The sequence below is a fragment of the Microcaecilia unicolor genome, chromosome 12, assembly GCF_901765095.1.
Source record: "Microcaecilia unicolor chromosome 12, aMicUni1.1, whole genome shotgun sequence".
In the NCBI taxonomy this organism is placed as follows: domain Eukaryota; kingdom Metazoa; phylum Chordata; class Amphibia; order Gymnophiona; family Siphonopidae; genus Microcaecilia; species Microcaecilia unicolor.
The window spans coordinates 88,257,941-88,284,325 of record NC_044042.1 but is presented as its reverse complement, the minus strand read 5'-3'; the positions used below and the strand labels follow the sequence as shown (position 1 = coordinate 88,284,325).

At 46.2% G+C, this 26,385-nt stretch overlaps 1 protein-coding gene across 7 annotated transcripts in view; it reads left to right on the top strand.

The window, feature by feature from the left end:
- The window catches only part of PKNOX2 (PBX/knotted 1 homeobox 2), a 765,290-nt gene that overhangs the window by 367,585 nt on the left and 371,320 nt on the right, over positions 1 to 26,385 (top strand). For 6 of the 7 annotated variants that reach the window (XM_030220835.1, XM_030220833.1, XM_030220836.1 and 3 more), the window contains exon 4: positions 12,201 to 12,256. The gene's annotated coding sequence lies outside the window, so the exon portion shown is untranslated. Of the gene's footprint in view, positions 1 to 12,200; positions 12,257 to 20,180; positions 20,226 to 26,385 lie in introns of those variants that run through there. The other variant, XM_030220832.1, reaches the window with a different exon arrangement.

The following is a 26,385-nucleotide window of genomic DNA, read 5'->3' as shown; positions in this document are numbered from 1 at the left end:
ATACCGCTTTATTCGTTTTTGTGAGATAAACATCTATCTCCCGATTTGGGTCGCAATATAGGCGTTTTTCTTTTTCAATTATAAGCTGGAAGGTGTGTCCCAAATGGATACTTTGCCTGAGATTGAAAGAAGCTGAATATCTTGCAAGTGTATCTTGGGTCTCTACCCAGTTGTAACTTTGTTTACTATCACTATAGCAACGACGGGAGGTTTGCTGCAGGAATGGATACTTTTACTGGTTGCTATTGCAATGGTGAGGCTTATGCAGGAACTGATACTTTTGCTAACTGTGCATCTGTCAGCTAATCATGCAGCCTGAGCAGCAGTTGAAGTCTGTTTGCTTAGCTGACTAGATATTCTTCTGTAGTGCAGTGCTTCTACTATTCCTCTGTTAGCCACACATCTGGTACTTTGACTGCCCCCTGAGATTTACTACTGCAGTATTTGAGTTTCTAGTGTCCCCTGAGATGGCTACTGCAGTATGCAGGTTTTTACTGTCTTGCTCTGTCTCCTGATAGGCTCTGTCTACTCAGGAGATTAGCATGCAGTTAACCAGATTATAGAACATCACTGTGAATACTCAGAGCTCTTGAACCAAATCTTCTTTAATGCAAATCAGACAAAAGAAATATTATTTACAGTATAGATGTGAACAAGAGTCTCTGCCTTGAGGACTCTGTTCTCATCAGCTCACCCTGTGCACCAGGGAAGGTAGGAAATGTCAGCATTGGCTGATGAGTAGATGCTGTCAATACTTTTAAATGATAAAAAAAACCAGTGGCGTAGCTAGGTGGGGCGCAGGGGGAGCGGTCGCTCCCCCAAACAGCTGTTTAGAAAAAATGGCGCCTCGTGCCAATAAATATTTTTCTCCGAGGACAAGCAGGCTGCTTGTTCTCACTGATGGGTGACGTCCACGGCAGCCCCTCCAATCGGAATCTTCACTAGCAAAGTCCTTTGCTAGCTCCCGCGCGCACCGCGCATGCGCGGCCGTCTTCCCGCCCGAAACCGGCTCGAGCCGGCCAGTCTTCTTTCGTCCGCACTCGGTACGGCTGTGTTTTTGCCGTGTCGAGCCCCGGAGAGTCGACCTCGCGCGTCCGTTGTTTTAATCGACGTGTTTTTTCTTCGGAAAAGTTCTAATTTCGTGCGGAAAGTGCTCCGAAAACCCCCTTGGGTTTCGTTTGCCCCTTCCTATATTTCCAGTCTTTGCCCCGGTAAGTTTTCTTTCGTCGTCGGGGTAGGCCTCTTTTAGGCCTCGGTCGAGATTTTTCTCCCTCAAAGTTTTGGTGCTCAAATTCGTCATTTCGGATTTTGATTTCGCCGGCGTGATTTTTCCGCTCATGACATCGAAGCCTTCCAGCGGCTTCAAGAAGTGCACCCAGTGCGCCCGGGTAATCTCGCTCACTGATAGGCACTCTTCGTGTCTTCAGTGTCTGGGGGCCGAGCACCGTCCTCAGAACTGTAGTCTGTGTTCCCTGTTACAAAGGCGGACTCAGGTAGCGAGATTGGCCCAGTGGAACGTTTTGTTCTCGGGCTCTTCGTCGGCATCGGCACCGGGGTCATCGAGTGCATCGACGTCATCAGCGTCCAGACCTTCATCCTCGGCCGCCAGTGCATCGAGTGCATCGAGGCATCGGCCCTCTGCATCGGCGCCGAGACATCGGATAGCTGCATCGACGTCGGTGGTACCGGGACCTCGTCTCCTGATGTCGTCGCACGGTGGTGCATCGTCAGGAGTGCAGGTGAGGGCTGTCCATTCCCCTGCTGGTGGCGGTGAGCCTTTGGGTGGGTCTCCCCCTACCCTGAGGGCTCCTGCGGTACAGCCCCCCCGGGATCGACCTGCTTCGACCTCGGCCCCGAGGAAGCGACGGATGGATTCTACGTCCTCCTCATCGGTGCCGGGGAGCTCCGGTGACATGCTTCGGAAGAAGTCTAAGAAGCATCGACACCGGTCTCCTCCCCGCGTCGGCACCGAGAGCTCTGGGTCACCGAGGGAGTCGGCACCCAGCAGGCATCGGCACCGAGAGGACCGCTCACCCTCTGTTCAGGAGGTGTCGATGCGCTCCACTCTGGACAGCCCGGAACAGCCTCCACGCCCGGAACAGGTTCTGACGTCGACGCCTGCATCGGCCTCCATGCCTTTCTCTGCAGCCGCTCTGAACGAGAGCCTCCGGGCCGTTCTCCCAGAGATTCTGGGAGAGCTGTTGCGCCCTACCCCTCCGGTACCGGCGGTGCTTGCGCCTCCGGTACCGTCGAGCGTGGCGCCGGCTGGCCCATCGCCCGGGGTGAGGTCCCCGACGTCGGTACCGCGTGCGGTGCCGACTGCGACCACCTCCCAGGAAGGCTCCCCGACTACGTCGGCGGAGGGAGCTTCGCCGATGCGGGCCAGGGAGTCTACCTCTCGACGCCCCCATCGTGGACGTGGCTCCACTGAGTCGAGCCGGGCGCGGTTGCACACACAGGTCCGTGAACTTGTGTCTGACACCGAGGGTGAGGCCTCATGGGAAGAGGAAGAAGACCCCAGATATTTCTCTGACGAGGAGTCTGAGGGTCTTCCTTCCGATCCTACTCCCTCTCCTGAAAGACAGCTTTCTCCTCCTGAGAGTCTGTCTTTCGCTTCCTTTGTCCGGGAGATGTCTACGGCCATCCCCTTCCCGGTGGTTGTGGAGGACGAGCCCAGGGCTGAAATGTTTGAGCTCCTGGACTATCCTTCTCCACCTAAGGAAGCATCCACTGTTCCCTTGCACCATGTCCTAAAAAAGACATTGCTTGCGAACTGGACCAAGCCACTAAGTAATCCCCACATCCCCAAGAAGATCGAGTCCCAGTACCGGATCCATGGGGACCCAGAGCTGATGCGCACTCAGTTGCCTCATGACTCTGGAGTTGTGGATCTGGCCCTAAAGAAGGCTAAGAGTTCTAGGGAGCATGCTTCGGCGCCCCCGGGCAAAGACTCTAGAACCTTTGACTCCTTTGGGAGGAAGGCCTACCATTCCTCTATGCTCGTGGCCAAAATCCAGTCTTACCAGCTCTACACGAGCATACACATGCGGAACAATGTGCGGCAGTTGGCGGGCTTGGTTGATGCTCTCCCCCCTGAGCAAGCCAAGCCTTTTCAGGAGGTGGTCAGGCAGCTGAAGGCGTGCAGAAAATTCCTGGCCAGAGGGGTGTATGACACCTTTGATGTTGCGTCCAGGGCCGCTGCTCAAGGTGTGGTGATGCGCAGGCTCTCATGGCTGCGTGCCTCCGACCTAGAGAATAGACTCCAGCAGCGGATTGCGGACTCGCCTTGCCGTGCGGACAATATTTTTGGAGAGAAGGTCGAGCAGGTGGTAGAGCATCTCCACCAGCGGGATACCGCATTCGACAAGTTCTCCCGCCGGCAGCCTTCAGCATCTACCTCTACAGGTAGAAGATTTTTTGGGGGAAGGAGGACTGTTCCCTACTCTTCTGGCAAGCGTAGGTACAATCCTCCTTCTCGACAGCCTGCGGCCCAGGCTAAGCCCCAGCGCGCTCGCTCTCGTCAGCAGCGTGCGCCTCAGCAAGGCCCCGCGGCTCCCCAGCAAAAGCAAGGGGCGAGCTTTTGACTGGCTCCAGCAGAGCATAGCCGACATCCAAGTGTCAGTGCCGGGCGACCTGCCGGTCGGGGGGAGGTTGAAAGCTTTTCACCAAAGGTGGCCTCTCATAACCTCCGATCAGTGGGTTCTGCAAATAGTCTGGCAAGGATACACCCTCAATTTGGACTCAAAACCTCCAAATTGTCCACCGGGAGCTCAGTCTTACAGCTTCCAGCACAAGCAGGTACTTGCAGAGGAACTCTCCGCCCTTCTCAGCGCCAATGCGGTCGAGCCCGTGCCATCCGGGCAAGAAGGGCTGGGATTCTATTCCAGGTACTTCCTTGTGGAAAAGAAAACAGGGGGGATGCGTCCCATCCTAGACCTAAGGGCCCTGAACAAATATCTCGTAAAAGAAAAGTTCAGGATGCTTTCCCTGGGCACCCTCCTTCCCATGATTCAGGAAAACGATTGGCTATGCTCTCTGGACTTGAAGGATGCCTATACACACATCCCGATACTGCCAGCTCATAGACAGTATCTGCGATTTCAGCTGGGCACACGTCACTTCCAGTACTGTGTGCTACCCTTTGGGCTCGCCTCTGCGCCCAGGGTGTTCACAAAGTGCTTGGCTGTAGTAGCAGCGGCACTTCGCAGGCTGGGGGTGCACGTGTTCCCATATCTCGACGATTGGCTGGTGAAGAACACGTCCGAGGCAGGAGCCCTGCAGTCCATGCAGATGACTATTCGCCTCCTGGAGCTACTGGGGTTTGTGATAAATTACCCAAAGTCCCATCTTCTCCCAGCACAGAGACTCGAATTCATAGGAGCTCTGCTGGATTCTCGGACGGCTCGCGCCTATCTCCCAGAGGCGAGAGCCAACAACTTGTTGTCCCTCGTCTCGCGGGTGCGAGCGTCCCAGCAGATCACAGCTCGGCAGATGTTGAGATTGCTGGGCCACATGGCCTCCACAGTTCATGTGACTCCCATGGCCCGCCTTCACATGAGATCTGCTCAATGGACCCTAGCTTCCCAGTGGTTTCAGGCTGCTGGGGATCTAGAAGACGTGATCCACCTGTCCACGAGTTTTCTCGAATCCCTGTATTGGTGGACGATTTGGTCCAATTTGACTCTGGGACGTCCTTTCCAAATTCCTCAGCCACAAAAAGTGCTGACCACGGATGCGTCTCTCCTGGGATGGGGAGCTCATGTCGATGGGCTTCACACCCAAGGAAGCTGGTCCCTCCAGGAACGCGATCTACAGATCAATCTCCTGGAGTTGCGAGCGATCTGCTGTCCCACCAAATTATCCAAATTCAGACAGACAACCAGGTTGCCATGTATTACGTCAACAAGCAGGGGGGCACCGGATCTCGCCCCCTGTGTCAGGAAGTTGTCAGCATGTGGCTCTGGGCTCGCCGTCACGGCATGGTGCTCCAAGCCACATATCTGGCAGGCGTAAACAACAGTCTGGCCGACAGACTGAGCAGGATTATGCAACCTCACGAGTGGTCGCTCAACTCCCGAGTGGTGCGTCAGATCTTCCAAGCGTGGGGCACCCCCTTGGTGGATCTCTTCGCATCTCGAGCAAACCACAAAGTCCCTCAGTTCTGTTCCAGGCTTCAGGCCCACGGCAGACTGGCATCGGATGCCTTCCTCCTGGATTGGGGGGAGGGCCTGCTGTATGCTTATCCTCCCATTCCTCTGGTGGGGAAGACTTTGTTGAAACTCAAGCAAGACCGAGGCACCATGATTCTGATTGCTCCTTTTTGGCCGCGTCAGATCTGGTTCCCTCTTCTTCTGGAGTTATCCTCCGAAGAACCCTGGAGATTGGAGTGTTTTCCGACCCTCATCACGCAGGACGAAGGGGCTCTTCTGCATCCCAGCCTCCGGTCCCTGGCTCTCACGGCCTGGATGTTGAGAGCGTAGACTTTGCCTCTTTGGGTCTGTCAGAGGGTGTCTCCCGCATCTTGCTTGCTTCCAGGAAAGATTCTACTAAGAGGAGTTACTTCTTTCTATGGAGGAGGTTTGCCGTCTGGTGTGACAGCAAGGCCCTAGATCCTCGCTCTTGTCCTACACAGACCCTGCTTGAATACCTTCTGCACTTGTCTGAGTCTGGTCTCAAGACCAACTCTGTAAGGGTTCACCTTAGTGCAATCAGTGCATACCATTACCGTGTGGAAGGTAAGCCGATCTCAGGACAGTCTTTAGTTGTTCGCTTCATGAGAGGTTTGCTTTTGTCAAAGCTCCCTGTCAAGCCTCCTACAGTGTCATGGGATCTCAATGTCGTTCTCACCCAGCTGATGAAACCTCCTTTTGAGCCACTGAATTCCTGCCATCTGAAGTACTTGACCTGGAAGGTCATTTTCTTGGTGGCAGTTACTTCAGCTCGTAGAGTCAGTGAGCTTCAGGCCCTGGTAGCCCAGGCCCCTTACACCAAATTTCATCATAACAGAGTAGTCCTCCGCACTCACCCTAAGTTCTTGCCAAAGGTCGTGTCGGAGTTCCATCTGAACCAGTCAATTGTCTTGCCAATATTCTTTCCTCGTCCTCATTCCTGCCCTGCTGAACGTCAGCTGCACACATTGGACTGCAAGAGAGCATTGGCCTTCTACCTGGAGCGGACACAGCCCAACAGACAGTCCGCCCAATTGTTTGTTTCTTTTGATTCCAATAGGAGGGGAGTGGCTGTAGGGAAACGCACCATATCCAATTGGCTAGCAGATTGCATTTCCTTCACTTACGCCCAGGCGGGGCTGACTCTTGAGGGTCATGTCACGGCTCATAATGTTAGAGCCATGGCTGCGTCGGTAGCCCACTTGAAGTCAGCTTCAATTGAAGAAATTTGCAAAGCTGCGACGTGGTCATCTGTCCACACATTCACATCTCATTACTGCCTGCAGCAGGATACCCGACGCGACAGTCGGTTCGGGCAGTCAGTTCTTCAGAACCTGTTTGGGCTTTAGGATCCAACTCCACCCCCCGAGGGCCCTGTTTGTTCTGTTCCAGGCTACACTCTCAGTTAGTTGGTAAATTTTGTAGGTCAATCTCAGTTATGTCCTCGCCGTTGCGAGGCCCAATTGACCATGGTTGTTGTTTTGAGTGAGCCTGGGGGCTAGGGATACCCCATCAGTGAGAATAAGCAGCCTGCTTGTCCTCGGAGAAAGCGAATGCTACATACCTGTAGAAGGTATTCTCCGAGGACAGCAGGCTGATTGTTCTCACAAACCCGCCCGCCTCCCCTTTGGAGTTGAGTCTTCCCTTGTATCTCTTTTGCTACATACGAGACTGGCCGGCTCGAGCCGGTTTCGGGCGGTGCGCGCGGGCGCGCGAGAGCTAGCAAAGGACTTTGCTAGTGAAGATTCCGATTGGAGGGGCTGCCGTGGACGTCACCCATCAGTGAGAACAATCAGCCTGCTGTCCTCGGAGAATACCTTCTACAGGTATGTAGCATTCGCTTTTTCTGCTCCTTCCCTCCCGATTCTTAACCTTTTCCAGTCTCTTCTGCCCGTCTCTCCCGTCCGTGTGCTCACTTTAGTTCCCTGAAGCCTTCTCCCTCCTGCGCAGCACCGCACCGGCGATTCACAGCCAGCCGCCAGCGTCGGGGCCTCTCCTCAGGTGCGTCCCATCTCTGCGGAAAACAGGAAGTTGCAATAGAGTAGGCGGGACGCGCCTGAGGAGAGGCCCCGACGCTGGCAGAAGGCTGACTGTGAATCGCCGTTGCTGCGCAGGAGGGAGAAGGCTTCAGGGAAGTAAAAAGTGTCCACACAGACGGGCAGAAGAGAAGGTGAAAGATTCAACGCTGGGGGGGGGGGGGGGGGGACTGGAGAAGAGAGAATGCTGTCCAGGGAGGGAGGGAGGGCTGGAGAAGGGAGAAAGCTGCCCAGGGAGGGAGGGGGGGGGGCTGGAGAAGGGAGAAAGCTGCCCAGTGAGGGAGGGGGGGGGCTGGAGAAGGGAGAAAGCTGCCGAGGGAGGGAGGGAGGGCTGGAGTAGGGAGAAAGCTGCCCAGGGAGGGAGGGAGGGCTGGAGAAGGGAGAAAGCTGCCCAGGGAGGGAAGGAGGGAGGGCTGGAGAAGGGAGAAAGCTGCCCAGGGAGGGAGGGAGGGAGGGCTGGAGAAGGGAGAAAGCTGCCCAGGGAGCGGGGCTGGAGAAGGGAGAAAGCTGCCCAGGGAGGGAGGGCTGGAGAAGGGAGAAAGCTGCCCAGGGAGGGAGGGCTGGAGAAGGGAGAAAGCTGCCCAGGGAGGGAGGGCTGGAGAAGGGAGAAAGCTGCCCAGGGAGCGGGGCTGGAGAAGGGAGAAAGCTGCCCAGGGAGGGAGGGCTGGAGAAGGGAGAAAGCTGCCCAGGGAGGGAGGGCTGGAGAAGGGAGAAAGCTGCCCAGGGAGGGAGGGCTGGAGAAAGGAGAAAGCTGCCCAGGGAGGTTTAATTGTCTGGAGTGGAAGTGAGCCTATCTAGTCCACTTTAACAAGGGAACCAATTTGGGTAATCTGTCTCCACCTCCCCCCCCCCCCCCCCCCCCCCCCCACCAGCTGTCGTTGCCGTTCAGTTCAAAGCAAGCAAACTTATGGTCTGCTTCATACTCGTTGTTCTTTATTGTTGGTCCATCTGTAACAACGCTAAAGCTGTTTCAGTTGGATAGGCAGTGCCTTAAAAGCTGGAGGAGTAAAGAAATAAAAGTTGAATATCAGTAAAACAGCGTCAAAAATTATTGTTGCTGGTAGAATATGGTAATAGTAGGGCCCAGCTAAGGAAGAAGTTATTTTGAGTTAGTCTTCACTGGACCAAACTTGCTTTCCTTGTGCTGTTACCATCCAGCTGGTTAGGCAGTGTCTTGAAAGATGGAGGATAAAGGATTTTTAAAAAAATATTTATATCACACATTATCCCAAGCAAAGTCAGATTCAGTGTGGCTTACATTTGAAAATACAGTGAGACAGAATAATAGAATGTAGTTATATCATGGGAATAAATAGATGGATGTGTCTGAAACATTTAACAAAGTTGAGATTAGCATATAAACCCAACTGGGCATTTAAAAGTTTGTCCTTTATTGATACCACATGTTCAGAAATCATAGCCATAAGTATAGACAGTTATCCAAACATTATCACATGGGAGGGGAAGGAGATAGGGACACAAAGAGGGCACTACTGGAAAGGGGAGGAGGAGATAGGGACAGAGAGGGGCACCACTGGAAGGGGGATATGGGGACAGTGGTGAAAAATGGGTGAGATGGGGACAAAGAGGTAATGCTGGAAAAGAGGGAGGATGGTAACAGGGGTAATGCTGGGAAGACGGGGACACAGGACAATGTTAGAAAAAGTGAGAGGTGGGGACACCAGGATGGCAGATTCTAGAAAGTGGGAGATGAGGAGACCAGGTAGGCTTGTGCTGAAAAAGGGGGGAGATGGGGACACAGAAAGGACAGATGCTGAACTTGGGGGTGGGATAGGGACAATGGACACAGAACGGAGATGCTGGACAGGACAAATAGTGGTGCAGAGGAAAAAAGGATGGTGCACTTGGAGGCAGAAGAAATGTCAGATGGGCAAGAAACCCTGTAAAGGCAGAAGAAACAGAGAAAAACAGAAAAGAGACAGTGGGACCAAAGCAAATGAGAAAATAAATTGTTCAAACAACAGTAGAGGGGTCCGAGTGCATTTTCTTAAGTCATTTTGGATGTACTGCAGCACAGATTTTGATGGGTAGAATCAGGGACTGCAAATCCCACATGAATTTGGGATGTGAGTTCACACTAGGACTGGTTGAAAAATCTCCCTTCTGGAACTGGATCACTTGGCAGCTGTATACACAGCTATTTGATAGTGGGGACATAAAACGAAAGATCAGAGCCCTAGCCGCTTTAGCCTTTCCTCATAGGGAAGTCGTCCCATCCCCTTTATCATTTTCGTCGCCCTTCTCTGCACCTTTTCTAATTCCACTATATCTTTTTTGAGATGCGGCAACCAGAATTGAACACAATATTTGGAGTGATACAAGGGCATTATAACATCCTCATTTTTGTTTTCCATTCCTTTCCTAATAATACCTAACATTCTATTTGCTTTCTTAGCCGCAGCAGCACACTGAGCAGAAGGTTTCAACGTATCATCAACGACAACCTAGATCCCTTTCTTGGTCCTTGACTCCTAACGTGGGACCTTGCATGACGTAGCTATAATTCGGGTTCCTCTTTCCCACATGCATCACTTTGCACTTGCTCACATTAAACGTCATCTGCCATTTAGCCTCCCAGTCTCGTAAGGTCCTCTTGTAATTTTTAACAATCCTCCCGCGATTTAACGACTTTGAATAACTTTGTTTTCATCAGCAAATTTAATTACCTCACTAGTTACTCCCATCTCTAGGTCATTTATAAATATGTTAAAAAGCAGCGTTCCAAGCACAGACCCCTGGGGAACCCCACTAACTACCCTTCTCCATTGAGAATACTGACCATTTAACCCTTCTCCCTGTTTTCTATCTTTTAACCAGTTTTTAATCCACAGTAGAACACTACCTCATATGTGAGGAGTTAAGGGAAAGGTGATGGGAGTTGATATACTGTCTTTCTGTGGTTAAATCAAAGCGATTTACATATTATGTACTGGTATTTACTTTGTACCTGGAGCAATAGAGGTTAAGGGGCCCTTTACTAAACAGTTGCCACGTGACAACCCAGAACTACCACCTGCCCAACATGGGTTCCGGCAGTAATTCCACCCCCAGCGCACACCCATTTCTGGTGCTAGCAGAAATGTTTAAAAAATATTTCCTCAGGGTTAGCGCTGGAGCCTTTACCGCCATCTCAGTGGGTGGTGGTAAGTGCCCCCCCCCCCCAAAAAAAAATGGCCCTATGACAAGTATGAACTTAACGCACGGCCATTTTTTTTCGGCCTTTTTACCCGCTGAGGTAAAAGGGGCCCTGGCAAATGGCAAAAATGGTCGTCACCACTGGAGCAGAGGGCCCCTTTTACCGCAGCTTAGTAAAAGGCCCCCTAAGTTACTTGCAGTGGAAAGTACATAAGTAATGCCACACTGGGAAAAGACCAAGGGTCCATCGAGCCCAGCATCCTGTCCACGACAGCGGCCAATCCAGGTCAAGGGCACCTGGCAAGCTTCCCAAACGTACAAACATTCTATACAGGTTCTCAAGCCGCTGCACTAACCACTGGGCTACTCCTCCACTCCACTCTTCTGTGAACCTTTTTTAATTCCGCTATATCTTTTTTGAGATATGGCGACCAGAATTACACACAATACTCAAAGTGAGGTCGCACCATGGAGCGATACAAAGGCTTTATAGTATTCTTCATCTTTTATTTTCCATCCCTTTCCTAATAATTCCTAGCCTGTTCGCTTTTCTGGCCACCGCCACACACTGGGTAGAAGATTTCAGCGTATTGTCCATGATGATACTTAAGATCTTTTTCTTGGATGCCTTGTTAAGTCCTTTCTGGTGGGTTTCAAAATATTTCATCATTTTTATCTTCAAAGTTTTACATTCTTGGATGGTTTTAAAATTTTGTTGCAGTATTTTCACCGTAAAGTCATTAATGCAGTGCTCTGGTCTTGCAAAATGGTGTCCTACAGAGATGTCACCCTGGTTAGCTTTATGTTGCTTAATATGGTGTCTGTGTTGGTTGATTCTTGTTTTAAGCATTTGGCCTGTATCTCCGACATAGCTTCTTTCTTCACATTTGAATGTTAACAGGGAGTATTTTAATAGAACTATCGAATTGTAACACATTGTATATACACTGGTTGCAGTATGGAAACCTAGTGCATCAAGTGAGTTAGGGGCCCTTTTACAAAGTGCGCTGAAAAATGGCCTGCGGTAGTGTAGACGCTTGTTTTGGGCACATCTGTAAAAAAATGGCTTTTTATCATTTTTGCCATTTTGGGTCTGATACCTTACTGCCAGCCATTGACCTAACAGTAAGGTCTCACACAGCAACCGAACGGTAATGGTCTACGCGCGTCGAATGCTGATTACCGCCCGATTACTGGCCATGCAATGGAAAATGCAAATATGTTCTGGCATACGTAGCAGACGCACGTCAAAAATGAAATTACCACAAGGGCCATGTGGTAGCTGGGCGGTAAATCAAAATTAACACTCATTGGGCGCGCGTAGGTGCCTAAGCAGCTTAGTAAAAGGTCCCCTTATTTTTGAATAGCCAAGACTTCGCTAAAGGTTTTTCAGAAAAAGAAGCATGCATAGTAATGCAATATGATCAGAAGACATTACCTCTTAAAACTCCATTTATGTTAGCATCTCAGCTGAAGTAATTTCAGTCTATTTCCGTCAAGCAAAGGCTCTTTTTTTTTTTCTTATGTGAACAATTATTACTTCTTGCTTGACAACTATTCCCCTTCAGTACTGAAAGCCATGAAGGATATTGTTGTTGAAAAAATGTGATAATACAGCCAATAAATCTTTATTTGAAGGTTTAGTTCCTGATTCTTTAAAAAGAGCAATTGTTAGACCTCTTTTAAAGAATCGGTCACTTGAGGTGAATCAGGTTGAAAATTACTGGTCAACCTCTACACTGCTGTTTCTAGCAAGGTTTTAGAAAGTCTTTGCAAGAGATTTGAATTCACGTCTAGTCATAACAGAAAGCCAATTCTGCTATGTTGTGCTTTATTTTAGGCTTGCTGTTGCTAAACGTTTTGGGATCATCGGCAGTCTGGTGGTAAGCCTCACTGGTAAGTCAGTGCATAACATTGCAATAGTCCAACAGTGATACTATAAAGAGGTGCATTTCTGCCTTGGAGGTCTGAGTGTCCAAGAAAAGGCAGAACTGTTGTACCTTTCTTACTTGCAAAAAGCATTATAGACTGTTGTGATATGAGATCCAGACAGTGGCGTAGGTATGGATAGACTGCAATGGGAGGAAGGGAGAGAGATGCAGACATTTTAGGATCAGGGGCAGAGATGGGTGAGAGTGAGGAGAGAGGGAGAGATGTTGGATGTGGGGGTGGAGAGGAAGGTAAGATAAATCTTTTATTATGGGGGAGGGGCAGGAAAGATTCTGAGCAAGGGGGAAGGGTCAGAAGAGCCCACCCAGGTCTAGTTAATGAATCCAGATCAAAAATTGAGTCAAGCCTCACCTCTAAGCTTTGAACCTCACTAGTTGCAACACTGAGGACATCTTCGACCATTGTTCGTTCTTTCATATTAGTATTACTCAAGCATGAAGTCTCAGCTTTCCTGACTATTATCAGTTTGTTGCCCAGCAACATTCAATTGGCAGTTTTTTTTCACAGGTGTTTATTATGCTCACTAAGCACCAGGGTCTCTATCCACTGGCATGTTCAACTAGATAACATCAGCATATACAACTCTATGCAAAAGCTTAGACACTCGTGATCAAATAGTTTTCTTATTTTAAATCTATGAGAACTGGATATTCAGCGCTGGCATCCAGATATCAGCTTACGCCACATATCCTGAAATCAGTGTTGGACAGCGGTGATATTCAAACCAACCTGATAAAATTAGGACATTCTGCTGGGGCAGTCTGAGGTGGAGTTCGGATGGATGCCAAAGTTATCTGGTTAGCAGTGATATTCAAACTCCTATGTACTGTGCTAGCTTTATCTGGATAGTGGTTTGAATATCACCATTATCAGGATTAACGCTGGTGCTCCTTATTCTTTCTGGATATTGAACACCACTCAGGATCCAGACAGCATTATTGTATAACTGGTGGTCACTATTCAAAGCGATTTAACTGGCCAGAAACAGCTCCTGGCCGGTTAATTCACTTGTTTAGGGCTATCTGCTGATATTCAGTGGCACTTAACTGGTTAGTGCCACTGAATATCACCACAGAGCACTAAATTAAAAGCCGGCCATTTTGTGGGTGGCCTAGGGGTGGAGTTAGCACTTATGCAGTTAAGTACCAATATTCAACACATAACTGCCTATGTTTAGTGATCAAATCGGACCATGTAAGTGGAGTGGAGGAGTGGCCTAGTGGATAGGGTGGTGGACTTTGGTCCTGGGGAACTGAGGAACTGAGTTCGATTCCCGGCACAGGCAGCTCCTTGTGACTCTGGGCAAGTCATTTAACCCTCCATTGCCCGCTGCATTGAGCCTGCCATGAGTGGGAAAGCGCGGGGTACAAATGTAACAAAAAAAATATATATCGCACTTATCCACATAAGAGGTAGCTGGCTACATAAACCCAAATAAGTGCTGGTGCCTGGACACGGGCTGGCACTGAATATCCAGGAATAATGCCAGTGGTGGCTAAATAAATGCTCACTGGCACTAGATTTTTATTTAAACACCACAGCCAGCATTTAAAGGACAACTGCGGCATTTAAATATTGACCCTCCTGGTACAGATGAAGGTTGTGTCAGTTTCTTTACACTGAGGAATTTATTGAAACATACGGTTTGGCCTGAGTTCCTAAACGTTTGCACACAACTGTGTCTGATCTATGAGGACTCCTGAAGCCCCGTTCTCAGTAATATCATTATATATTTGATTTAATCAAATTATCTGATCCGATATTTAAAAACACGTATCTGTATAGCAGTACCTGATATCCATGTAAGTGCCCTAGCTGTGAAATTATTGCAGCTGTTCTGGCACCATCTAAAGACTGTTGGGATGGAATTCTGCATAACTTTACGGATAGTTAACGATATTCAGATTAAGCCTGTGAAAAGTCTGTCCTAACTTAAATCGCAAAGCAGTTGAATGTTGCTACTTTCTGTAGAGTGAGCAGCAGTCACACTGCTCTTGTATGTTTGTCACCGCTCGTTATTCGGTTAGTGTGGTGATGAATATACACAAATATTTAAACCAGTATAGTTCAGACTTTTCCAAGGCCTGATATGATTTTCAAAGTGACTTATGTGTTTGTTGACAGGTGGTTAATGCATAACTCGCATACGCATGTATTATCAGTGCATATATGGATATAGTTGGGCCATTTAACTCACTAAAAAGCCAAATTTTATAGAAGAAGGGGCAGAGTATGAACTGATATATGTTTAGAGGTGATACCACGAAATGGATAAATTACACTTTTAAAATCAGGTGCCAGCATGGTTGCCAGTTAGAGATGTGTTCAGCTGTGCTATTTAAATGAATATTGCTACGGAATTTACAAATAACGTAAGAGCTGTACTGGCGCTTTGCTTTTATACACTGTCTGGGTTGGTTTAATATTTCACAACTTGATACAATCAATGGTACTAAGCCATGTAGACTACTGCAATGGAATTTATGCAGGATGCAAAGAACAAATCATAAAGAAACTACAGACCGCTCAAAACACGGCAGCCAGGCTTATATTTGGAAAAACGCGATTCGAAAGCGCAAAACCCGTCCGAGAAAAACTGCACTGGCTCCCAATCAAAGAACGTGTCGCTTTCAAAATCTGCACCCTGGTTCATAAAATTATCTACGGAGAAGCCCCGGGATACATGACAGACCTCATAGACCTACCAACCAGAAACACAGCAAGATCAACACCAACATACCTAAATCTCCACTACCCAAGCTGCAAAGGACTCAAATACAAATCAGCATATGCATCCAGCTTTTCCTACATTAGCACACAACTCCGGAACGCACTACCAAAAGCCATGAAAACAAACTTCCAGAAATCACTAAAAACTAACCTGTTCAAAAAGATATACCCTACCAACCCAACTTAAATGCCTGAACCCTGCAACACTATGAAACCACAGCCCGTAAAGGACGTAAAATAACTCTTCCTCTCTGCGATTCCCCAATGTGTCTGTTACACATGGACCTTATTCAACCACAACATCACTATGTATTTGTTCATACCGGAATTGGCGAGCGCCTCTACGGTACTATGTAAGTCACATTGAGCCTGCAAATAGGTGGGAATGTGGGATACAAATGTGACAAATAAAAATAAATAAGTAATTTTCCTCATACTCATGCATGTTGACCTTAGCACCCCCTTTCTCCCTCCAAACTGGTCTTTATTGCCTCCTAGGTTTCTAGTTGTACCTTCCTGTCCCATGCTAGCAGTTCTAGTAGCTTTTGTCCCTGCTGCTCAAACTGACACACTGATCCATGCACCACCACCCAGCCTGTAAAAAGTTAGATATTTACCTATGCCAATGGGTACCTAGTACTTGGGTACAGAATAGGATTAATCCTTTGGGGGCCCAGAACCTGGCGTACCTGGCACAGCGCCTCGAATTCAGCCATGGCTCGGGCTCGAATTCAGCCATGGCTCGGGCTCCAAGGACGAGGGATCCGTTGCCAGGGAGCAGGACTGGGCCAAGAAGGAGGAAGCTTCAGTCAAGTTTCAGCCATCTCTCTGGCCTTGGGACTCCGTGAGGAACAATGTAAGATGTGTGTGCTTTAAGTTGCACACTATGAATGGCTGTTATGTGATCAGAAAGGAGACAGGCAAGTGGTCTACAAGGGCCAGACGGGCAAAAGATGTGAGAGGTTTGTACCCCTTTCGCTACTGGTGTTGCTAATCATTTGGATCATAGTCAAGGCTTCTGGTATCTGTTCATCGGTCTTGCTTGCCACCGTGGCTGTTAGGTATGCATGGTAAATGTGTTCTGATAGACCATGCTGGTGGCAGTTTTCAGGAGAACTGGTAGTGTTTTTTTTTTCTTTACTGGTTGACTGAGCTACTTACAGGACAGATGTGCTAAGGAAACCACATTTACTACAACTTCGGTAGCTCCACTGAATCTGCACGTTACAGACATATAAACAGCTTGAAGATCTTCTGGGTCAATACTCAGTGCTAGCGCTGTATGCTGTTAATAAACTTTAACCGGATATTCAGACACATTTCTTGGTAAGGGGGGGGGTCAGTTTAAAAGCCATAAATGTGCATAAAACAGAGATTTATGTGCAGAAATGATGTGTTATACAGACTTCAAATTCAACAAAGACAAAACCCAATGGCTAGTACTAACATCACATCGCTGCAAAGACACCATATTGTCCGTAGACCTAGATGGAACAAGGCTACAGATAGCAGATCATTTGAACATTTGAGGAGTCATCTTAGTCTGCGAATTGAGCCTTGAAAAACAGGCTGACAAAGTCACAAAAAAAACGTTCCACCCTATGTGGAAGCTGAAACAACTAAGAAATTGCTTCACCACAACAATCTTCCGTATGTTAATTCAGACCATGGTGCTGACCCACATGGTTTACTGCAGTGCCATATACGCAGGCTGTAAAGACTCAACCCTTGAAAAACTACAAACAGCTCAGAACACCGCCTCAAGACTCATATACAACAAATCCAAATTTGACAGAGCATTCCCACTACTGAAAGATGTCCACTTGCTCCCAATTAAAGCACAGATCTCCTTTAAACTATGCACCCTAGTTTACAGAATAATCTATGGATTAGCACCGGATTACATGATAACTTTAATCAGCCTCCCAACATGTAACTCAATACAAGACGCCCGTAATTATCGAACTCTTCACTTCCCTCAGCGTCAGGGCATCAAATACAAAACCACGCATTCAGCAAAGGCATGAAAATCTGGAATTCATTACCAAAAGAGCATAACTAACTCTATAAAGTTCAGGAAACATCTAAAAGCCTTGTTTTTCAATAAACACTTCCACAAAGAAACCACATAAATGAACCAACTTACCAAACAACTCCAAACAGCCATGATGTCATGCCCAATGGGAAATCATCCACCTCCCTCTAACACTAACATGACTGCTGCTAGTAAAAGTTCCTAAAGGGAAACAGCCTATCGATCGTCAAACCTACACCATTTTCCAGTATTAATTGCTATCAATCAATATGTAATTCAAGCATAGATGGAATCATTCTGTAATCTATACAGTGTTAGATACAAAATGTCAGTTCTTCGATTGTCTCCTTTCTTTTTTCCTTATAGTTCTGTTGTAACTACATTGAGACAATTGACTGTTGTATAATGTGAGGTATAAATGACAAATAAATAAATAAAATTGCTTACAGTAAATATGGCTAAACGTACAGTGAAACCCCGCTATAACACAATGATTGGGACCCATAAAATATTATTGCATAAGAACCGAGGTCGCATTATAGTGGAGGGGTCAATGATATATTGGGCACATTTGCTGTCTTTTGTTGAACACTTTTTTCAACAAAAGACAGCAAATGTGCCCAATATATCATTGACCCCTCCACTATAATGCGACCTCGGTTCTTATGCAATAATATTTTATGGGTCCCAATCATTGTGTTATAGCGGGGTTTCACTGTACTTTTGGTTCATTTATGTGGTTTCTTTCTCATCTCATTCTTTTCTTTATACTATTTATTCACAGTGTCTTTATTTATAAATTAGCCCTGTTATTGGCAGACTCTTAACTGATTTACTAAGAATTCTGCAAACTCTTGCGGTCACCTAGGCAGCATTATTTCATGGTGGTATGGCTTGTCTTTGTTTCTAAGCTGTATTATTTATAGATTTCATTTGTATTTAAAATGTTTTCTTTTCTCTCCTGCCATGTTCTTTTAGATGAAGTAATTTTTCTGATGTTTTAGTTGATTATTTTGTATTTATGTATTTATTTTTATTATTTATCTGTTATGTTTTGTATCCTTATGGGACTATTTTTAAAATATGTTATGGGAACTACTAGGTGTGTCATGTTATAACATATATATACTTGGTATGTATTTATATGTATTTATGTTAGGAATGCTTCAGTTTGTATTACCCATTCATGCCCTTTCAGGTTGGTTCTATCTATCTATCTGTCTGTCTGTCTGTCTGTCTGTCTATCTATCTATCTATCTATCTATCTATCTATATTTTTTAATTCTTTACATGTTTTTATTCATTATGATTTTTGTATTTTGTCAGACCCCTGATTCAGGCAAATAATCGCCGAAACACAACCCGTGTCGGGTCTTCCTAATAAAGAATCTCACATTATCCCGCTCCTTAAGATCTTTTTGTGCTTCTTGTTCTGCTTTGTCTGTTTGGTGTACTTTAGACTCTCTTTTTTTATTTCTCAGTGAAAGAAGAACACAATTGAACCACATATTGATCTGTTGCTAAACATTTCTTTGCTAAAAACCAACCCCCTGTTTACTAAGCCATGCTAGCGGCTGCCGTGCACTAATGCCGACGCAGCCCATTCACTTTGAATGGGCTGTGTCGGCACGCTAGTGTGGCTTAGTAAAATGGGGGGGGGGGGGGCAACATAGCATTAACACAATTCAGTTCATTATGAAAGTTCACTTGAGGTGACTGAACTACTGTACATACAACATTAATGGAAGATACAATACTAGTGCAGGGACTTATCTAGCACTAGCTGTGCCCGCTGGCATTGCTCTGTGATAGGTTAGTACTTTGTAATTGAGAAAAGCAAAGTTTATTTGTTTGTAATAACACTATATAAGTATGCCGAGGGGTGAGTGTACATGGAGGTGTGCTACGCTGGGGTGTGTGAGGATTGGCTGAGTGTGAGTGGAGTGTTTTTTTGAGTGCTGTATTAGAACGGGTGAGTGTGAGTGAGGCGTGTGTGAGAATGGCTATGACTGGGGTGTTTTGCTGAGTGGTGTGTGAGAAAGGGAGACATTGACATCTAGTTTAATGCTCCCTTAAATCAGAAAATGTGAAGACCGGATCCCTACCCAGCACTAACTTTTAATTTCCGATCAATTTGTTTAGGTTGATTTTTTTTTTATTAGTTGTTTCTTTCAGTCTAGCAAGTGCCTGCCATTTGGCTTTCACCATTTTCCTGTCAAAACACAGCCTTCTTTTCAAGGGCATATTGAAATTCAGTTTCCCGCCTTTTTCGAGGAGCATTCCCCTGGCAGGGTACCGAATTCATGCACAAACACACATACACACACACTTCCTAGCCTGTTCCCAGCATTCTCTGAACTCCCCTTGTACTGAAATTGTTATGGAAGAGGGTATTAGAGAATGAGAGAGGGCAACTGCACAGCCGCTGTCCATGTTCCTCCCCACCAGTCTCGGAACCCTCACCCTGTCCCAAGCAGTTTGTCACTTAGCAACAAGAAAGAACTTTCCAATCTGCAACCCTCCCCTGAGTGTCTCCGTGAATCAAATCACTTCAAACTACACAATAACCTCGGCAACGGGTGGCCATAGCTGTTCGGGGGCCGGAGGAGTTTGGACACAGACAAACAAACAAACAAACAAACAAACACACACATGTGTCTGCTTTATGTATATATATGGTCTGTTTTCTTAATGCAGACTGTTAGATTCTTGCAAAATAAAAGATGTTTTGTAGCTGTAAAGTTTTGATACTGTCCACATCCTGAGTTTTTAGCCATCTCAAACTTGCCTCAAGATGTTCTATAGCCTCCAACGCTTTGGGTGGAGGAGCAGGAGGAGCATCACCATCTTCCTCATCCTTAATTTTCACTTCTGACCACAGTGGTTTTGCTCTGGAGGGGAGGAGTAGCCTAGTGGTTAGTGCAATGGACTTTGATCTTGGGGAACTGAGTTCAATTCCCACTGCAGCTCCTTGTGATTCTGGGCAAGTCACCTACCTCTCCATTGCCCCTGGTACACAATAAGTACCTGAATATATGTAAACCGCTTTGAATGTAGTTGCAAAAACCTCAGAAAGGCGGTATATTAAGTCCCATTTCCCCTTTCCTTTCACTGAACTTTTGCCACAGTTTCTTCATCTGTGACAGGCTTGTAAGTACTGCACTCATGTATCAATTGAAACCCAATTTAGGATACCATTATGCACATGTTCAGATATTTTTAACGCCTCTTCAGCTATCCACATGCCCTCTGTAGAAAAGCCTAAAATCTTCTTGAGTGGTTTTACGGCAGGCGTATGGGGGCCTTTAGCTGCATTGCCAGACCTTGCCTTTTCCCATGCAGGCGCAAGGGACCCCCCCCCCCCCCTCGAGCATGCCATGAAATTGCCCAGAGTGTTTTTCACTCAGGCACAGTCGTAGCCAAACCAAAGTGGAGTGCTGACAGAGGAGGTGTGTGTTAAAAAAAAAAAAAAAAGGGGGGGGAGCCATGACATGTTCGCATTATATACAAGTTTGTGTTATTGCAGGATGCATTATAGTGGGGTTCCATGCTTTGCATTCTTTTACAGGTGATGAGCAGAAGTGTTCAAGTGGGGTTTGAATTTAAAGGGAAAGGGGGTGGGACTTGGTATACTGCCTTTCTGTGGTTACAATCAAAGTGGTTTACATATTATTTACAGGTACTTATTTTGTACCTGGGGCATTGGAGGGTTCTGATGAATAAGTTTGGATTTTCAAAACTATGCATGTGTACTTTTTTAACATTATTGAGCCTGACATTCAGCCCGTGGTGGTAAGCGGCTAGCAAGCTGCTTCACTGAACTATCCCCAGATATTCAATGGCAGGGCACGTGCGGCCCTGGCATTGAATATCTAGATATGTCTGCCAACTTGGAAGTTAATCAGGCACTGACTGATATTTAGACCACTGTCCAGTTAACTTACTACATAAAATTAGATCTTTTGCTTCCCTAACCTTATGTGATGACTTTGCCAGTTAGTGGACTAAAAATCACCGCTAACTGCCCCCAGGCTGTTCGTAACTAGCCAGTTTTGGCATAGGCGTTTAGAGGAGATATTCAGTGGCACGGTTAGCCCTGGACAGGTGATTTAAACAGCCAGGAGCCTCTCCTAGCTATTAAAATCACTTTTAATATAGACCCATTGTGCATACTAAATTATGTGTGTGCATAGTTTTGCCGAAAATCAGTGTAAATTGCATATTTACTGCACAAGTTAGCTGGCTTATTATGAAATTACACTTGAAGTCGGTGCCACTAGAGAATGACACATGGACGGGGAACCGCAGTAACCGCGGTGATAGGGACGGGGACAGAGCTCGCAGGGACAGATCCCACAGGACGGGGTGGGGGCAAACTTTGTCCCCGTGTCATTTTCTACTTTGAAGCCTGTTAATGAACTGGACTGTTATTTATGTTTAAGTGATACCTACAAAGATATTTTGATTTTTTTTGGAAAAACAAGCAAACATACTGGCCACAACTACAAAATTTACATGGGGGATCCTGTACATCCTGCTACCAGCACATCTTCTAAGAAGACAACTTCAGTTCCAGGAAGGACTGTGGAAGACAGGAGAGCTAGATTGAATCCTGAGATTGTTGATGATTTCTTATTTATCCACAGATTTAAACAAAACATAACAGTGCTTTATAGGGCATATTTTTCCCCTCTAGGGCATAGAGAACGGGTTGTATTTTATACCCCTGGACATTTTAACAGTGTGAATTAGGATTCCTTGGTGTAGTAGAAATCACCTATTGTTGGGGTTAGAAGTGTAGAGGGTGGTGGTGGGAAGGAGGGCTCATTGTTGTTATTGTTCTCTATTTGTAATTTATACACAACAGTTGCACAGCATATTGTTTCATTTTATATTTTAATTAAAAGATTTAAATATAAAATCATAAATGTTCGAGGCTTCTGCAGATGAGGACAGAGCCCACGGGGATGGGACGGGGACAGAACCTGCTGGGACGGAGCGGGGATGGATACAGGGCCTGCGGGTACGGGGCGGGGACGGAGACAGAACCTGCAGGGATGGGGTGGGGATGGAGACAAACTTTGTCCCCGAGTCATACTCTAGGTGCCACTGAATATTGCAGCTTGATTTTTTTAAAATCTAGTTGACTTAGACCAACTAATTATATGGCTTATTTTCAAAAGAAAAGGGCACCCATCTTTCGACACAAATCGGCAGATGGGCGTTCTTCTCTCAGGGTCACCCAAATCAGCATAATTGAAAGCCGATTTTGGGCATCTCCAACTGCTTCCTGTCGCGGGGACGACCAAAGTTCCCGGGGCATGTCGGAGGCGTAGCAAAGGCAGGACTGGGGCATGCCTAACACATGGGCGTCCTCGAGCGATAATGGAAAAAAGAAGGGCGTCCCTGATGAGCACTTGGCCAACTTTACGTGGTCCATTTTTTGTTATGACCAAGCCTCAAAAAGGTGCCCGAACTGACCAGATGACCACCGAAGGGAATCTGGGATGACCTCCCCTGACTCCCCCAGTGGTGACTAACCCCCTCCCACCCTGAAAAAAACAATTTTAAAAACTTTTTTGCTAGCCTCAAATATCATACTCGGGTCCATCGCAGCAGTATGCAGGTCCCTGGGGGGGGGGAGGTGTGTGTGTGTCAGCGGAGGCATAGCGAAAGCGTGGACGTCCTTCAAACATTTTGGATGTCCTGAACTGCCTCCCCCCCCCCACAGGGAAGGCCAAATTTCAAGGGAGGGGAGTGGAGGCGTGGCCTAGTGGTTAGAGCACTGGTCTTGAAAGCCAGAGGTGGCCGGTTCAAATCCCACTGCTGATACTTGTGATCCAAAATCCAAATAAATAAAGGGGGTGTCAGAGGCATAGCAAAGGCATGGACATCCTTCTCACAGAAACATCCACATTTTGGACGTCCTCAACTGCCAGTCGCAGGGATGGAGGCATAACGAAGGCACCTAACAATTGGACATCCTTCAGCCATACTCAAAAAAAAAAAAAAATAAAGACAAAGACGTCCCTGACGAGCACTTGGACATTTTGACCTGGACTTGTGTTTTTTTAAGGTTGTAGATGGCAATTTATTTAAGGTTGTAGATGGCTATTATATACGCAGCTTGTCTGCGTGTATGAAGCCGTCTTTGGCATGCGCAGAGCAGCCACGCTTAACGCTTGGCTGCTCTGCCCTGGCTTCCTCTCCTTAGGAAGGAAATCGTGTGCAAATGAGCTAACAATGAGCAGTATGCGATTTCCTTCATGCATGCCCGTTCCTTTCCGAATTGCTAAGGGATCGGTAAGGGAAGGGCTTTTTCCATTCAACTAGTGCATCAGTTAGTCCACTGCAGTGCCCCCTAGGGTGCCCGGTTGGTGTCCTGGCATGTCAGGGGGGCCAGTGCACTACGAATGCTGGCTCGTCCCACGACTAAATGAGTTGGATTTGGTTGTTTTTGAGATGGTCGTCCTCGATTTCCATTATCGCCGAAAACCGGGGACGACCATCTCTAAGGTCGATCATTTCAACATTTATGTCGACCATCTCTAAGGTCGACCTAAATGTTGAGATTTGGGCATCCCTGACCGTATTATCGAAACGAAAGATGGCCACCCATCTTGTTTTGATAATACGGGTTTCCCCGCCCCTTCATGAGGACATCCTGCGAGGACGCCATCAGGAAAACTTGGGCACGCTGTTCGAGTATGCCTCTCTGTATAATGCTGAATAGCTGTGGTATCCATGACTGAAGGGCCTTTCGGTACTGATATAGGCTTGAATTGTTTTCTGGAGAAATATAGTGCTCTTGAAGCAGAAAAAGCTGGCTAGTCTTTAAGTGGTTGGTTGCTTTATTACTTATTTTCTATGAGTAGAGAGGTGTGGTAGCCGTGTTAGTCCACTCTTAAGGTTATCAATAGAAATCAAACAAAATAAAACATGGAAAAGAAAATAAGATGATACCTTTTTTATTGGACATAACTTAATACATTTCTTGATTAGCTTTCGAAGGTTGCCCTTCTTCGTCAGATCGGAAATAAGCAAATGTGGTAACAGACAGCTCTCAGACAATAAATACTACAGGAAACTAACTGAGAACCCCATACAGGATTATACAAAACAGCTAAAAGACCTTATCAAATCATTTCCTACACAAGCGCAACCTCATCTGAAGAAACTCATACCAAACCAGCCTTCTGTGGGCACATTCTACATGCTACCCAAAATCCACAAACCTGGAAACCCTGGCGGACCAATCATATCAGGTATTGGCACACTCATGGAGGAAATATCTGGATTCATAGAGGGAATTCTGAAACCTCTCGTACACAAAACTAACAGCTTCATACAAGACACCACAGACTTTCTGAGTAAATTGAAAAATATCAAGCAATTACCACCAAACACCCTTCTGGTCATGATGGATGTAGAATCACTATACAGCAACATTCCAAATGCGGATGGCATAGCTGAATGTGGGAGACTCCTAAAAACATCCACACTGGACCATCAATACTCACCAGAAACTATTACAGAATTAATCAAATTTATTTTAACTCACAACTTTTTCTGCTTTAACAATGATATCTATCTACAAATAATGGGCACTGCGATGGGCACCAGGACAGCACCCCAATATGCCAACCTTTTTATGGCTGAGCTAGAAGAGACATTTCTGAATACACACCAGACCAAACCTCTAAAATACTACCAGTACATCGATGACATTTTTGTGATTTGGATGGAAGGGGAAGAAACTCTGAAACAATTTTACTATTCCTTCAATATATACCATCCTACAATCAGATTCAAAATTGACTGCTCCCCAGAAAAAGTCAATTTTTTGGATACCACAGTCTCAATCAGTGATGGCTGTATACAAACATCTATAAACAAGAAACCCACAGACAGATGCAGCTACCTCCACAACTCCAGCTTCCATCCTTCACATACAAACAGATCCATTATTTACAGCCAAGCCACAAGATACCACCGCATCTGCTCGGACCCAGGGGATAGAGACAGACACCTTGAAACCCTAACTGCATCCTTCAAACAGAAAGGCTACAACCCCAAAATAATCTCTAAGAATATTTCCTCCTCCCTCAAAACACCCAGGAAAAATCTGCTACAGTACAAAGAAAAAAAAAAGCCACAGACAGAAATCCCCCTTGTAGTGACATACAACCCAGAGCTGGAGAAACTGAGGAAAATCATAAGAGACCTACAGCCTCTACTCCAGGAAGATGAATTACTGAAAGCGATATTCCCATCCTCACCAGTGCTGGCCTTCTGACAGCCACCCAACTTAAAACACAAGCTAATCAGAAGTAAACTCCCAACACAGACTGAAAAGGAAAAGAAGGGCACATTTCCCTGTAATATATCCAGCTGCAAGCTATGCCAAAACATTTCACAGGACCCTACAGTCATTCACATTGGAAAAATATTCACCATAAAGGAATCTTTCACATGCTCATCTTCCAATGTGGTATATATCATTCAGTGTAAGAAATGTAACGAAGGATGCTATATTGGAGAAACAGGCCAGATGCTTAAGACAAGATTTAATCTGCACAGACATCACATGAAGATAGGTGGTGCCAGTCAGGTTCCCACCCCAGTGGGCAACATTTTACAAGACCAGGACACTGCACCAGTGATTTCATAGTAAGAATCCTGAAAGGTAACTTTAAAACAATACAGGAATGCAAGACCTTTGAAGTCAGAATGATTGAACATTTTGACACCCAACAGACAGGACTTAATAAGGATCTGGGTTTTCTAGCCCATATAAACCATAAAATTATATTTCTCTGTTTATCACCCACCTCTCACCTACCCACACCCATCCTGTTAGAATATCAATGATATGCTTTGATGTCCCCATGCATACCTCCGACCCACCCCATCCTCCCACCCTGTCAGACTGTCATAGTAATGCTTGAATGTTTTCACTTATATACACTGTCAGCTAGCACATTTGCTTATTTCCGATCTGAGGAAGAAGGGTGACCTTCGAAAGCTAATCAAGAAATGTATTAAGTTATGTCCAATAAAAAAGGTATCATCTTATTTTCTTTTCCATGTTTTATTTTGTTTGATTTCTATTGATAACCTTATTTTCTATGGAAATGATAACATTGTTCTGTAGAATTTTCATATTGTCTGTAATTGATCCTAGAGCTTGCATTGATTAAGATCTTACAATGGGTTTTTTTTGCATTTTATATTGAATTGTTCCTCTTTGTATTGCCAAGAGACTTGAAAAAATGAATGAGAATCAAATTAAACTCCCCAAATTTACTGG